The sequence below is a fragment of the Eschscholzia californica genome, unplaced genomic scaffold (genome assembly GCF_041429995.1).
Source record: "Eschscholzia californica isolate CP2 unplaced genomic scaffold, dmEscCali1.0.p SCAF_2, whole genome shotgun sequence".
Lineage (NCBI taxonomy): Eukaryota > Viridiplantae > Streptophyta > Magnoliopsida > Ranunculales > Papaveraceae > Eschscholzia > Eschscholzia californica.
In genome coordinates, this window is record NW_028238309.1 from 51,952,354 (window position 1) to 51,966,163 (window position 13,810).

Genomic DNA, 13,810 nt, shown 5'->3' on the forward strand with positions numbered 1-13,810 from the left:
CTTGGAACCAGAATGATTTTGTTCCAGAAAGGCAAATTTTGGATAATATTATTATTACCCTAGAATTACTCCACTCGATGAATAATTCACATGCAAAAAAGGAGGATTTGTTCTGAAAATGGATACGACCAAGGCATATGACCGAGTTAGCTGGTCTTTTCTTGAGAAGGTACTCAAGGCCACGGGTTTTAATGGTCTGATATTACACCTTATTATGCAATGTGTGACCACACCAAGATTCAACATCTCTGTCAATGGGAGTCTTTTTGGGGACTTTACGTCATCCCGTGGTCTCAGGCAAGGGTGCCCTCTGTCACCCTACCTGTTTATTCTTATGGCTCAGTCTCTTTCCTACTTGATCAATAGTTACGAGATACAAGGAAAATATAAAGGTTACAAAGCTAACAAAAATTGTCCTTCGATTTCCCATCTGTTATTTGCGGATGATCCGATCTTATTCGGCTATTCGACGATCTCCTCTATTGACTCTATCAAAGATCTCCTTGGTACTAATACCTCCTTCTCGGGTCAGACGATCAACTTCAACAAGTCATCTATTTACTTTGGTAAGCATGTGCCTCAAGATATGATCAACTTATTCACTTCTACACTCCAAACACCTATAATGGAAGATCAGGCAAAATATTTAGGGGCATTCATCCTTAAATGAGGGAACAGAATCAACTCATATAATTGGATCATAGACATATTCAATAAAACTTTATCTAGCCGGAAGCAAACATTGGTATCACAATCAGGTCGAACAGTGTTCATCAAATCAGTTCTTAATTCTTATTGTTCTTATCCATTTCACATTCAGAAGATTCCAAAACATGTCATAAACCAACTCGAAAAATTAGAACGTGATTTCTGGTGGGGTCATTATTCAGAAGAACATAAAATCCGTTTCTTACATTGGAATTTAATCAGTTGTCCTAAAGACCAAGGTGGAATAGGTATCAGGAAATTAGAATATGTTGACGACTCTCTTCTAGCCAAAACAGTGTGGAGACTCATTAAAAACCCAAATGCTATATGGGCTCAAATCATCAAGGGCAAGTACTACAATAAACAAGATTTTTGGTCAAGCAACAATACTAAACCTCATACACCTTTCTGGAACTCTATATTACAGGTCAAGGATGTTATTCATAATAACAGTTTATGGTTGGTAGGAGATGGTACAAGCATCAATATCAAATCAGACCCATGGGTCTTCAATATTACCATCAAATACCAAATTTAATAATGAATCTTCCTTTACATATTCAAAGGGTTTTAGACTTGATCAACCAAGACACAAAGACTTGGAAATCTGAATTAATCAATCAGTACTTTGATCAACCAACCTCACAGGCAATTTCAGAGATAAGTATACCTTATGCTCGAAATAGTGACAAGTTAGTTTGGAAAAATACTCCTACAAGTAAGTTTTCGACTAAATCCTTTTACACTACTATGCTTTCCAACCATACTATCAATCACAACAATATCAGTTTTCCATGAAAAAAAATTTGGAACAAAAAGGGTATGGAACCGAAAATACAACTCTTCATTTGGCGTCTCATACAAGATGGATTGGCAGTACTTCATAATATAGCTAAACGAATCCAATCTATAAATCAGACATGTATTTTATGCCAGAATGAAGATGAAACTATTATTCATCTATTTGGGGAATGCAATAAATTCAGATTATTAATTCAACAGGCAAGCAATGATATCAGAATCCACGCAACTACAAATCCTATTGCTACTCTACATCTTTTACTAGATCTAGGAGATAATAATAAAGAGATTTGGTTAGATTATACATATCTCCTCTGGTTCTGGTGGAAGGCAAGGAATGAGAGACATTTTAATTCTAAACAGATAGAGATCTCCACGATTCTTCATCAAACATCCATCTCTCTAAGGTATTGCCTCTCTCAAACTTCTAACCCCCATTACACTAACGATTTAGTGCAGGTAAGAAACTGGGAACCACCTCCAACAGGAACGACGAACATAAATGTCGATGGAGCATTCACAACAAATAAAGCTTCAGCAAGTCCATTAGCAAGATTAAAAAATAAGAGATATTGTAGCTCAAAGAATCAAAACTATCACTCCCCTCTCCCCTCTCCACAGTGAACTGGAGGCGTCTAGGTTGGGCGTTGAATTAGGCAAAGATTTAGGGTTGGACGGGTATATAGTGGAAGGGGATTCAATCCTGATCGTTCGATACTTAACAGACGGACTAGATCACATCCCTTGGAGGATGCTAGATGAAGTCCTGGACGTACGTGATAAGATATCTCAGCGGCACGTGTTGGTCAAATATTGTCACAGATCATGCAACCAGTTGGCACATGTCTTGGCATCCTCATCTAGTCCTTATAATTAGCGAAATGCTACTTATAGCCTTCTGTTAACTTCTTTTACTTTTCAGTCCCTTTATAAACTAAGTGGGTTGTTTATGTATTTCTATTTTTGAATGCAAGGTTTACTTCAAAAAAAAAAAGATTAGTGTTAACTTACTTAGGGGCTTAGTCCATTTCCAAAAACAACAAATGATAGTAAAATTACTCAAATTAAATAGGCCGCGACGGTAGAGAGCAAAAAAAAAAAATCTCCGAGCCGGGGAATAACAAGTTTCTATAAAATTGGTGAATTGAAATTGACTTTTTTATTTCTATTTGGTGTTATAGGGCTTCTAATTTTAGGAATTAAAAAAATTAATCTTTAGAAGATCTCATAAAATCATTTAGAATGAACTTTTATAAACTTAAACAAAATCTTTCTAAGGATCTAAACCATAAGCTCTTTCCAAGTGTTACTTGTTTTCTTCATCTTCTTCTCCAAAGGTTTTTTTTCTAATCACTAAACCTTAAAAACATGGGCAACAAACCTAATGTTTAGAAGTGATGAAAAATATGCTTTAGGGCTCAAAATTAATTGATTTCTAGGGTTTAGAAAGTATTTACCTCTCAGGGGGAGGATTAGTGGATGAAAAAACTTGCTTTGGACTTCCCATGAAAGATGTATTAAGAGCTTCAAGAGATTTTGTTTGATGATTTCCAGGGTTTAGAAAGTGTTTTCCCTCTTTATCTCTCTAACTTTGTTTCTGGTTTTAGAGAAGTAAGGGTAGTATGGGTTGGAGATTTGGGAAGATAAGTAAGAGAAGGAAGAACCAAACGTTTGGCTAGAACTTATGGAGGAGATGAGAGGGATGAGTTTTTCTCTAGAGAAGAAGAAAGAGGGGAAGGGGGGGGGGGGGGGGGGAAGAAGAAAGAGGGGGGAAGGACTTAAAATTAATTTTGTAAATTTTTTCTGTATTCCCTATAGGAAAATATGCCCTGGAGATTTTACAAAGAAACATGGATTCTAGGTGTGAGCAAAAACCAAACCAAGTCGAACCGCACCGATCGGTTTTTAGGCCGAACCGGTCACTTTTCGGCTCGGTTCTGCTGAAAAACCGAACAACCCAAACTCGATCTGGTTTGGCCTCGACTTGAGTTTCCAAAAACCACCCAAACCAAACCGACCAAATCCTAAAGAAAAATGAAATAATAATTTTGTAAAGTTAGAAATTGTTAAACTAAAAAGGGAAAAAAATTAGAGGCATATGTAATGGCAGAAAAGTACGATGGATTCTTAATTTTTATTTTCGGCATATGCAATAAATGAATAACATTAGCTTACTATTTTCTCTAAATTGTGTTCGGTTAAACGATCAATCAAACTCAACCGAACCGAACCAAATCGAGTCGAACCATGTCGGTCGGCCGAATGATCGGCTCGACTTCGGCCGACGATTTAATCAAACCGCCACTTATTGGTTCGGCTTCATCTCGAGCCAAAACCCATGTGGGGGAGTGAAAGTGGTTGAATAGCGAATCAGTTTCACTAGGCAGAGTCGGATTGGTGCAGAAATTGATTTGCCCATTTTAAGTTGGGGGTTGGCCCATGTGATTTGGAAGTAGGTCTGAATCTCTTGGCTCCTAGTGTGGAGGGTACAACGTTAATATGGCTTCGCAGAGTAGCGAAAACTTTTCTCCCCTGATAGTGGAAGGATAATGAGTTGATGCTGAAGGGAATTAAACCCTTATACTAGTGTTTATAGAGGATAACGACATCTAATGTCTAACACTAGTATCCCCAAGATCATCATGCAAAACTAGTAATTAAACTAATGGAAATAGTAGATTACCTTAATCGCTTTTCCCTCGAACTAGTTGAATTGATTAAAGAAGATCGAGAGCTTCAAGTGTAGCTCCTCTACTTGGGACACCAAATAGTGTATTTAATCTCCCTCCTTGAAAGCTCGCTAGAACTCCAATGGTGGTTTGATAATAAGAAGACCTTCTTCTTGCTTCACTAGAAGATAGCTTGGGAATTAGCTCACTTTCTCCTCTCTACTTGATGTGGTAGAGTAAGAAAGCTTAAAGAGAAATTCCACACTTTATTCTCTGCCCTAAGAGTGTTTATATAGAACCCTAATAAGAATCCACCTCTTTTTAGGTTTCCTAAAACACCCTTTAGAATAAGATTTAGGGAAATAGTCGAAAATAGCAACTAGTTGATATTTTCTCAATTCCCAAAGGAGATGACGTCCAAACCCAGCCAAAATTGGCAGATTTAATTTTCATAACATAAGGAAACGCCCCTCCAAAAATCAGCTCAATCCGAGCCGAAAAAGTGCCCGAATCGGCCTAGGCCCAAAACCCTTATTTCGGGCCTTTTTGCTATCTTTTGCCCAAATTCTATTTAGGCCTGTGACATATGTTTATGGGACATTCCCAATGTTATATCACACTCCCACTAGTCATATCATCCGATTAAATACCCATTCTTATGTGTAACCCGATGTAGGATCCGATCGAAGTTAGCCGCGAATTACTTCGTAATTCGACGATCGTAGTTGGTTTCTAGCTAAACGCTACGACCCCTAAATCAATCGGACTTGATGATCTTCTTCATCAATTGTCCTAGACGACATATTGCTCGCATTGCCATCTTGGTCGAAGGACATCTCCTTCAACTCCTTCAGACTCCCACTTGGACTTAGAACAAGTGCAATGCCTCGATTCCCGTGTCAATTTAGTATCCCATCTGATACGTCACGTCATTCAGACTTTCATGATATCCGAGTACAACTGTAAAATACAAACGATTAACTCCTAATCCGTTTGAGCGTGACCACGCATTTTCAGTTGCTACTCATCAAGTGGCCTTGAGACACTTTGTACCTAATGTGATTAGGTTGACACAATCCATTCTTGCGCTCCCACTTAACTTCATGTCTATCCTGTCCTTCCCAGTATCCGTCTTTATAACCTCCTTTTACGGTGCGGCGTTTGACGGAACCAAAGTCGGACATTCCTTTCATAAGATGAGTGGAGCACTCATGTTTTGAGGAATCTCTCCAATTGTCTTTATGAGAAGTATTGACGTTCATCACGAGTGTGTAGGGATTTAAACCCTTATACTAGTGTTTATAGCAGATAACGACATCTAATGTCTAACACTAGTATCCCCAAGATCATCATGCAAAACTAGTAATTAAACTAATGGAGATAGTAGATTACCTTAATCGCTTTTCCCTCGAACTAGTTGAATTGATTAAAGAAGACCTAGAGCTTCAAGTGTAGCTCCTCTACTTGGGACACGAGTAATCCACTTGATCTCCCACCTTGTTGTATAGCTAGCACACCAATGGTGGTTGGATAGAAGAACACCTTCTTCTTTGATTAGATTGATAGTAATGGGAATTAGCTCACTTTCTCCTCTCTACTTGATGTGGTAGAGTAAGAAAGCTTAGAGAGAAATTCCACACCTTATTCTCTGCCCTAAGAGTGTTTATATAGAACCCTAATAAGAATCCACCTCCTTTTAGGTTTCCTAAAACACCCTTTAGAATAAGATTTAGGGAAATAGTCGAAAATAGCAACTATTGGTAATTTCTCAATTCCCTAAGGAGATGACGTCCAAACCCAGCCAAAATTGGCAAATTCAATTTTCATAACATAAGGAAACGTCCCTCCAAAAATCAGCCCAATCCGAGCCCTAGAAGTGTCCGAATCGGCTAAGGCCCAGAAACCCTGTTTTTGGCCTTTTTGTACTATCTTTGCCTAATTCCTTTTTAGGCCTATGAGATATGTTTATGGGACACTTCCATGATTATATCTCACTCCCACTAGTCATATCCTAGATCAATTTGTCACTCTTATGTGTAACCCGTTGTAGGATCCGATCGAAGTTAGCCGCGAATTACTTCGTAATTCGACGATCGTAGTTGGTCTCTAGCTACAACTCTACGATCCCTAAATCAATCGGACTTGATGATCTTCCACATCAATTGTCCTATCCGACAAATTGTTCGCATTGTCACCTTGGTCGAAGGACATCTCCTTCAACTCCTTCAGACTCCCACTTGGACTTAGAACAAGTGCAATGCCTCGATTCCCGTGTTTATTTAGTATCCCATCTGATACGTCACGTCATTCAGACTTTCTTGATATCCGAGTACAACTGTAAAAGACAAACGATTAACTTTTAATCCGTTTGAGCGCGGCCACGCATTTTCAGTTGCTACTCATCAAGTGGCCTTGAGACACTTTGTACCTAATGTGATTAGGGTGACACAATCCATTCTTGCGCTCCCACTTAACTTCATGTCTATCCTGTCCTTCCCAGTATCCGTCTTTATAACCTCCTTTTACGGCGCGGCGTTTGACGGAACCAAAGTCGGACATTCCTTTCATAAGATGAGTGGAGCACTCATGTTTTGAGGAATCTCTCCAATTGTCTTTATGAGAAGTATTGACGTTCATCACGAGTGATGTACTTCTCATTTGAGGGTTATCCAGTGTATAAACCTTTTACACACCCACGTAGTCGAATAGAATATACTATTCCTATAGCCCATGAAACTGCGCTATCCCATCGACTCCCGTGCTAGTCTTCGTGAGTCATTGTTGTCCATGCAATGACCTGGACCAGGGATTTTTGATAATAAATATTCCAAGTTCACTTAATAGGGTTTCATTCATCAGATCACGTATCTGACAAACCTATTCGGAACGTTTTATTATCGATGGACTGTCGTTTAAATACTAAACCAAATTTAGACGACTTGTGAAATAACTCTATTATTTCCGATAACGAGATTTGTAAATCTGAGCCTCTTCCGTAAAACTCTTTTACCCACTCAGTTTTACTCGTCGAGGTTTATTCCAAATTTACCTCATGCCTTAGACTGTGTATGAGTCTCATACTATGTCTTAGGTGACAGTTTAGTTTGACTACGTATGTAGTCCGTTTTAAACTTTACTAATTATCAATTAATTTGAAGATTGCTTACTTCAACCTTGATAATTTCTAGTAACTTTTACTAGAGTTAAGGTTTTTAATTCTTTATGTAGTTTTTGCAACAGTTCCCGGCTTAAAACACTTTTAGCCCACTTTCCTTCCATGTCTGGAAGTTTGCTATGATGACATGTTCAATTTTGTACTACTTCATCCTTTAGCCTTCTAGGATGTTTCTAAGTAGTGTTTCGTTTTTCAAATCCGAATTTGGATATTCAAATGCTAATCATATCCAATATGATTGACTTTATGTATTCGAACATAAATGTCTCTCTCATGCTTGCTTGCTCATCGGTGTTTTTTCAGACTCCGAGTTTTGCAACGCCCTCTGTCATGAGCTTTTGGGTCGAAATTCTTTTAGACTTTCCGAGTCTTAGATTTTCTGTTTCGGATCTCAAGCATCTCAGCGTACTGAGTCTCTCCAATCCTATCATCCTTTTGATCTATGCTAATAGATCTTCAGATGCCCAAAATGACATTTCATCCTTGTGTGTGGTCCTTTTATTAAGTCAGTGTGTTCACTGTTACACAACATCTTATGTCGTACTCAATCTTTTGTATGTACTCAGCATACCGACCCGGAAGGTTTGTTTCTCCCACTTACCTTCTTGAAACTCGTGATTCAAGATTATCTTCATTCCTCAGGAATCAAACTTCTTTGATTGCCTTTTGAATCGAAGATTCTAACTCTTGTGTGCTTTTAATCCGTCAATAGATTTCTGAAGCATGCCTATGGACATAACTTGATTGGAAGAATCTTATTCTTCTTGTCTAGTTTCGGGAAACATAAATGTTTCCATCCTTCTCAGTTTTCTATTTTGGAAAACCAATTTAGGTCTTCTGTTGACTTAAATTATCAAGCTTCATGTCTTGACGAGATATGGATTCCACAATGATTTTGGCTTCTAGCCAAAATCTAGAGTCAGTTTCCGTTTCTGCGCAGGTCTTTTATCTCTTCAGAAATAACCTTTATTTTCTGAGTCTTTAAGATTTTATTTTGACCTTTCTAGGGCTTTTGAACAACAATTTGGAATTTTCTCAACTACTTTGAGATATTCCTTTAGAGACACTTTCACTCGCTTTGAGAGTTCTCCTGCGAATGACATTCGCTTTTGTGCGGTGGGTTTACAAGATCATATCTTTAACCTTTCCTTTTCCGAGGAGCCGCAGTTTGTTGCTCTTGGTTGAATTTAATCGTCTTGTACAAGTTTTCATGATTGTTCTTCATGACTCTTCATGATTTTTCTCATGATCGAATTAAATCGACTTGTACTTTTCTCCCACTTATTCTTGTAATAATTAGTGCTTTTCTCCCAGACTACTAGGTGTGCTAATTATTAGAAGAATACTATCATGAGCAACAAACACTTTGTTCTCTTGATTGCTTGTGGAAAAAGCCCAAATTTCTTCTAAAGAAATTGCGTCAGACTTTAGCTAATTTTGTAATGCTTTTACAAGCTTAGCTGTTAGACGGACTTTGGTAAGTGTGAAAACAATCGTTTATAGAATATGTCCCAAAATATTCGGAAGACTGGCTTAAACCCATCTTTGATCAAATTATGCATAGCAATGTTCGATTACTCCCACTGAATCCATCATCCCTCAGATGTGCTCCATGGAGCGAGTTGGGAAACGTTTTCTCAACTCCTTTGATGGTTATTTAGTATTTGACTCAAGTTTTTATCACTCCAATCTAATCGGATGACTTAAACTCTCTTGTCAAAATGATTCTTTTACTCCGGTTTGTACTTTGTTTGAACCTTTCAAACATTCCGACTTATACTTTATGATTTGTACGTTTCCATACTTCATGGAGTTGTCAGAGTACGTATTTGAAGTTTCTCTCCTTAGCTTCTGCAAATAAACTTATAGGTCTGCATAACACTGTATGAGTCCTAATAGATTACCAGTCTCTATGCCTTTTGAAAAGGGTGACTTTGTCAATTCAGTTCTTAAGACCTAATTGACAATGCTGAAGTTTAATGAGTTTGAATCTCTTGATTTTAGCCATTATCAATGTTAACCTTCAGTTAATTTTACCACTGGTTTAAAACATCATAGGTTTCTAGAAGAACAAAATAATCACAATTAAGTTCTAAGCTAGATCAGTGTCTAAAAGAAGACTTTGATCCCTTTCAGCATCCCTAGCATTACTGCTTCTGCTCCCTCTTGGATCTTTACTTCTTTTAGTCAAGTATGTAATTCCCTTAAGCTCCCACTGAGCCGCTCATCTGGTCTTAAATACCTGATGAAGGAATTTTACGATACTTGTTTTTAACTTTGTTAGCAAGGATACGGAACCGGAATTCATAATTCCATTCCTTTTGTCCTCCAGGTGCTAAAGGTAGTTTCCTTTTAAATGGTCTAGCTATTGTTTTAGAAACATTCACAGTAATGAGGAATACTCTTGATCATGTACTCGGCAACTGCTTTTCTTTGATCAAATGTTTGTCTCACTTGACTGATCCTTTTGCCCTTTTGAATCTCAAGATCTCTTTCTTAGATTCTTTGTACCAAATCTCAAGAACCTTTCTTAGACTAGATATTCCCGTATGTTCTGCTCAGTTTGTCTGTAACAACCTGAGTGACTCATCTAAGGTCTTTATCAATCTTTGTTCAATCGATATTGAATTGGGTGATAGATGTATTCTGTTGTCTTCCCTTAGGATGACTTTCAGATTACCTTGGAGGTCTCGTACCTCTCCATTTATGACTTCTGTAGGAATTTCTTCCTTAGTTTGTCTTAATGGTTATGCTAGCATTCATTACTCTTCCAAAGAGAATGTTATACGATTGCTTGCAAATGGCTTTTGACCTTCTCTTGTATGAGTCAACATTGGGATTGGGTATTCTAGTGACCTTCCTTTTGAATCTGAAAACTATTCTCGGATTCATTCTTCCATTCTAGGAAGTGGATCAACACCTCCCTTAGGTGTGATTCAATGTTGAAATCGTTTGTGTCATCTTAAAACTACATAAAGAAATGGCAAAGTTTTAAAACTCGTTATCGTTTTTGAAAAACTTAGTTTTCCCACATTATTCAATAAAAATCGTCCCCGATTGAATAAGTGATTCCAAGACCCTAGTTCTTCGGAGTAAAGCGGACGAAGGCCCTACCCTTTGACTCCGTCGTTCCGGGTGAGTGAACTACTTCACTGATCATACCTTATGACTCTTGGTTGATAGATTTCATTAATAAATGACTAATCTATCCTTTTGCCTCGGGTATCCAAGACTCTCTTGCTGATCTCGTTAAGTAGAACCATTTAGACGTGTATGCCTCTTCTATAGACCTACCCGCATTGTCCCAAGGTAGAGGAGGTACTCTGCGAAGGCCGACCCACCTTCCTCGAACAAGGGCGCAACGAGTGTCTTAATCTGGATAGGCGATTACTCAAGATTACGTTTTGGGGACTTTTACGCTAGTCTGGCGTTTGTTATAGTGAACTATTTAGCCTAACTAACATCCACGACATAAAGCGTAAAAAGTAAGTAAATGCGCGCGAGAAAGTAAATCAAGCAGACATGGATCCTAGTATGGCCCCTAACCTAGAAGATCTAATCTCCTTTGGTTTTCTTCTTGTTTCGCCTTTCGGTTCGTCTTAGATCGCCATCTTTGAACCTCCATTGATTTCTCCCACTCGCCTTTGGATTTCATCCTCGAGTTTCTTCAATGGACTTATAGACCCTTAAACTCTAATTACAAGACTCTAACGATTCGCAGATCGTATAAACTTGAAATTAAAATTAATTACAAAGCATGCACCCATCCGTGCTTAAAACAAGAATAAAGATATAAATCTATAGCCATACTAGTTTCCCGCATTCACATCACATGCAATCATATAATATATCAAGGCTAAGAACTATATATGCATGATTATCTTGGGAGATACCTTTGTTGACATCACATGTCACATTACGGACCTTAAGTCTAAATTCGAAGAATTCAACTAATGGTGCGTTCCGATTTTATCTTTTATGATTTCTAAAATCAACTTTAAGAAAAACTCCATTTTGGGCTCGAGAAAGCCCGGGTCAATTTCGGAAAAATATTGGTTCGATTCTTAATGATTTCATAAATCAATTTAAAGAGAAATCCGTCTTGGCCTTCTGGATGGCCCGGATTGATTTTGGAATTATTTGGTTGGAATCGGAAGAAATTTTGGCAAAAACTCCCACTCGAATGATGGTCCCTTTTTGTGGTCCGAAAAGCCTCGAAAAAGCCCGGGTCAAGTCCTAGACAAGTCCCGACCCAAGCCAAAGGGCTCGGACAAGGTCCGGACATAGCACGGCCCATAGGCCGGCATGTCCTGGTCGAGGCCTATCAAGGCCTGGTCTCGTCCTGGCCGGAGCCAGGACGCTAGTCCATGCACCGAACGCGTCCTAGACGTGTCTGGTGCTGGACCTGACCAGCACTAGGTGTCTCGGACTAGTCCGAGACACCCAGAACCTCCCAGACGCGTCTCCAAGACGCGTCCAGATGCTTCCATTACAGCTGGTGGTCGAGTCCTAGACTCGACCTGGACGTGTCTCCAAGACGCGTCCCAGCTGCTCTGGACGCGTCCTAGACGCGACCAGTGGCAATCTGGTTGCAGCTGCTGGACGCGTCTCCTGGACGTGTCTCAACAGCTGCTCTGGACGCGTCCAGTGGACGCGACCAGCAGCTTCCTGGCCGGACACTAGGGTTTCCAAAACCCTAGTTTCCAAATTTTTTTTTTTTTTTGTTGTGCAAATCTTATTTGCTAACTTCCAATTTTAAAACTCTTTCTAAATTTTGAAATCTTATAGAACACTTCTAAAATTTTACAAAACTTGTAGAAACTTTTAAAATTTTCCAAATTTTGTTTTGAGAGTTTCCTAAAACTCAAAACACTTCTTTTAGAACACTTCTAAATTCCAAATTTTTTGTTTTTCAAAAGTTTCCAAAACTCAAAAACAACTCTTAATCAAACCAATTTTGGATCAAAGCCTAGGTTTTTGAAACCTTTTCAAATAACAATTTTGAAATCAATTTGAAAAATCTTTGAATCCAATTCAAAATTAATCAAATTTTATGTTTAAAACCTTTTAAACATAACTATCAACTTAATCAAGCACGGATTAGTTTGAAATTCAATCAAATTGAGTTTTTAAAACACTTTTAATCATCAATTTGATTCTCAATTTGAAATTCATTAAATCCCATTCAATAATATCAAATTGTGAGTTTAAATAATTTTAAAACACTTTTAAAATACTTTTATAAACTCAATTTATCAAACTATTAATCATATCTAATATGAACTAGTTCGATTCTTAGCAAAAACAAGTTCATTGCAAGAGGCTCTGATACCACTGTAGGGATTTAAACCCTTATACTAGTGTTTATAGCGGATAACGACATCTAATGTCTAACACTAGTATCCCCAAGATCATCATGCAAAACTAGTAATTAAACTAATGGAGATAGTAGATTACCTTAATCGCTTTTCCCTCGAACTAGTTGAATTGATTAAAGAAGACCTAGAGCTTCAAGTGTAGCTCCTCTACTTGGGACACGAGTAATCAACTTGATCTCCCACCTTGTTGTATAGCTAGCACACCAATGGTGGTTGGATAGAAGAACACCTTCTTCTTTGATTAGATTGATAGTAATGGGAATTAGCTCACTTTCTCCTCTCTACTTGATGTGGTAGAGTAAGAAAGCTTAGAGAGAAATTCCACACCTTATTCTCTGCCCTAAGAGTGTTTATATAGAACCCTAATAAGAATCCACCTCCTTTTAGGTTTTCTAAAACACCCTTTAGGATAAGATTTAGGGAAATAGTCGAAAATAGCAACTATTGGTATTTTCTCAATTCCCTAAGGAGATGACGTCCAAACCCAGCCAAAATTGGCAGATTTAATGTTCATAACATAAGGAAACGTCCCTCCAAAAATCAGCCCAATCCGAGCCGTAGAAGTGCTCGAATCGACTAAGGCCCAAAAACCCTGTTTTTGGCCTTTTTGTACTATCTTTGCCTAATTCCTTTTTTGGCCTATGAGATATGTTTATGGGACACTCCCATGATTATATCTCACTCCCACTAGTCATATCCTAGATCAATTTGTCACTCTTATGTGTAACCCGTTGTAGGATCCGATCGAAGTTAGCCGCGAATTACTTCGTAATTCGACGATCGTAGTTGGTCTCTAGCTACAACTCTACGATCCCTAAATCAATCGGACTTGATGATCTTCCACATCAATTGTCCTATCCGACAAATTGTTCGCATTGTCACCTTGGTCGAAGGACATCTCCTTCAACTCCTTCAGAGTGATGTACTTCTCATTTGAGGGTTATCCAGTGTATAAACCTTTTATACACCCACGTAGTCGAATAGAATATAGTATTCCTATAGACCATGAAACTGCGCTATCCCATCGACTCCCGTGCTAGTCTTCGTGAGTCATTGTTGTCCACGCAATGACCTGGACC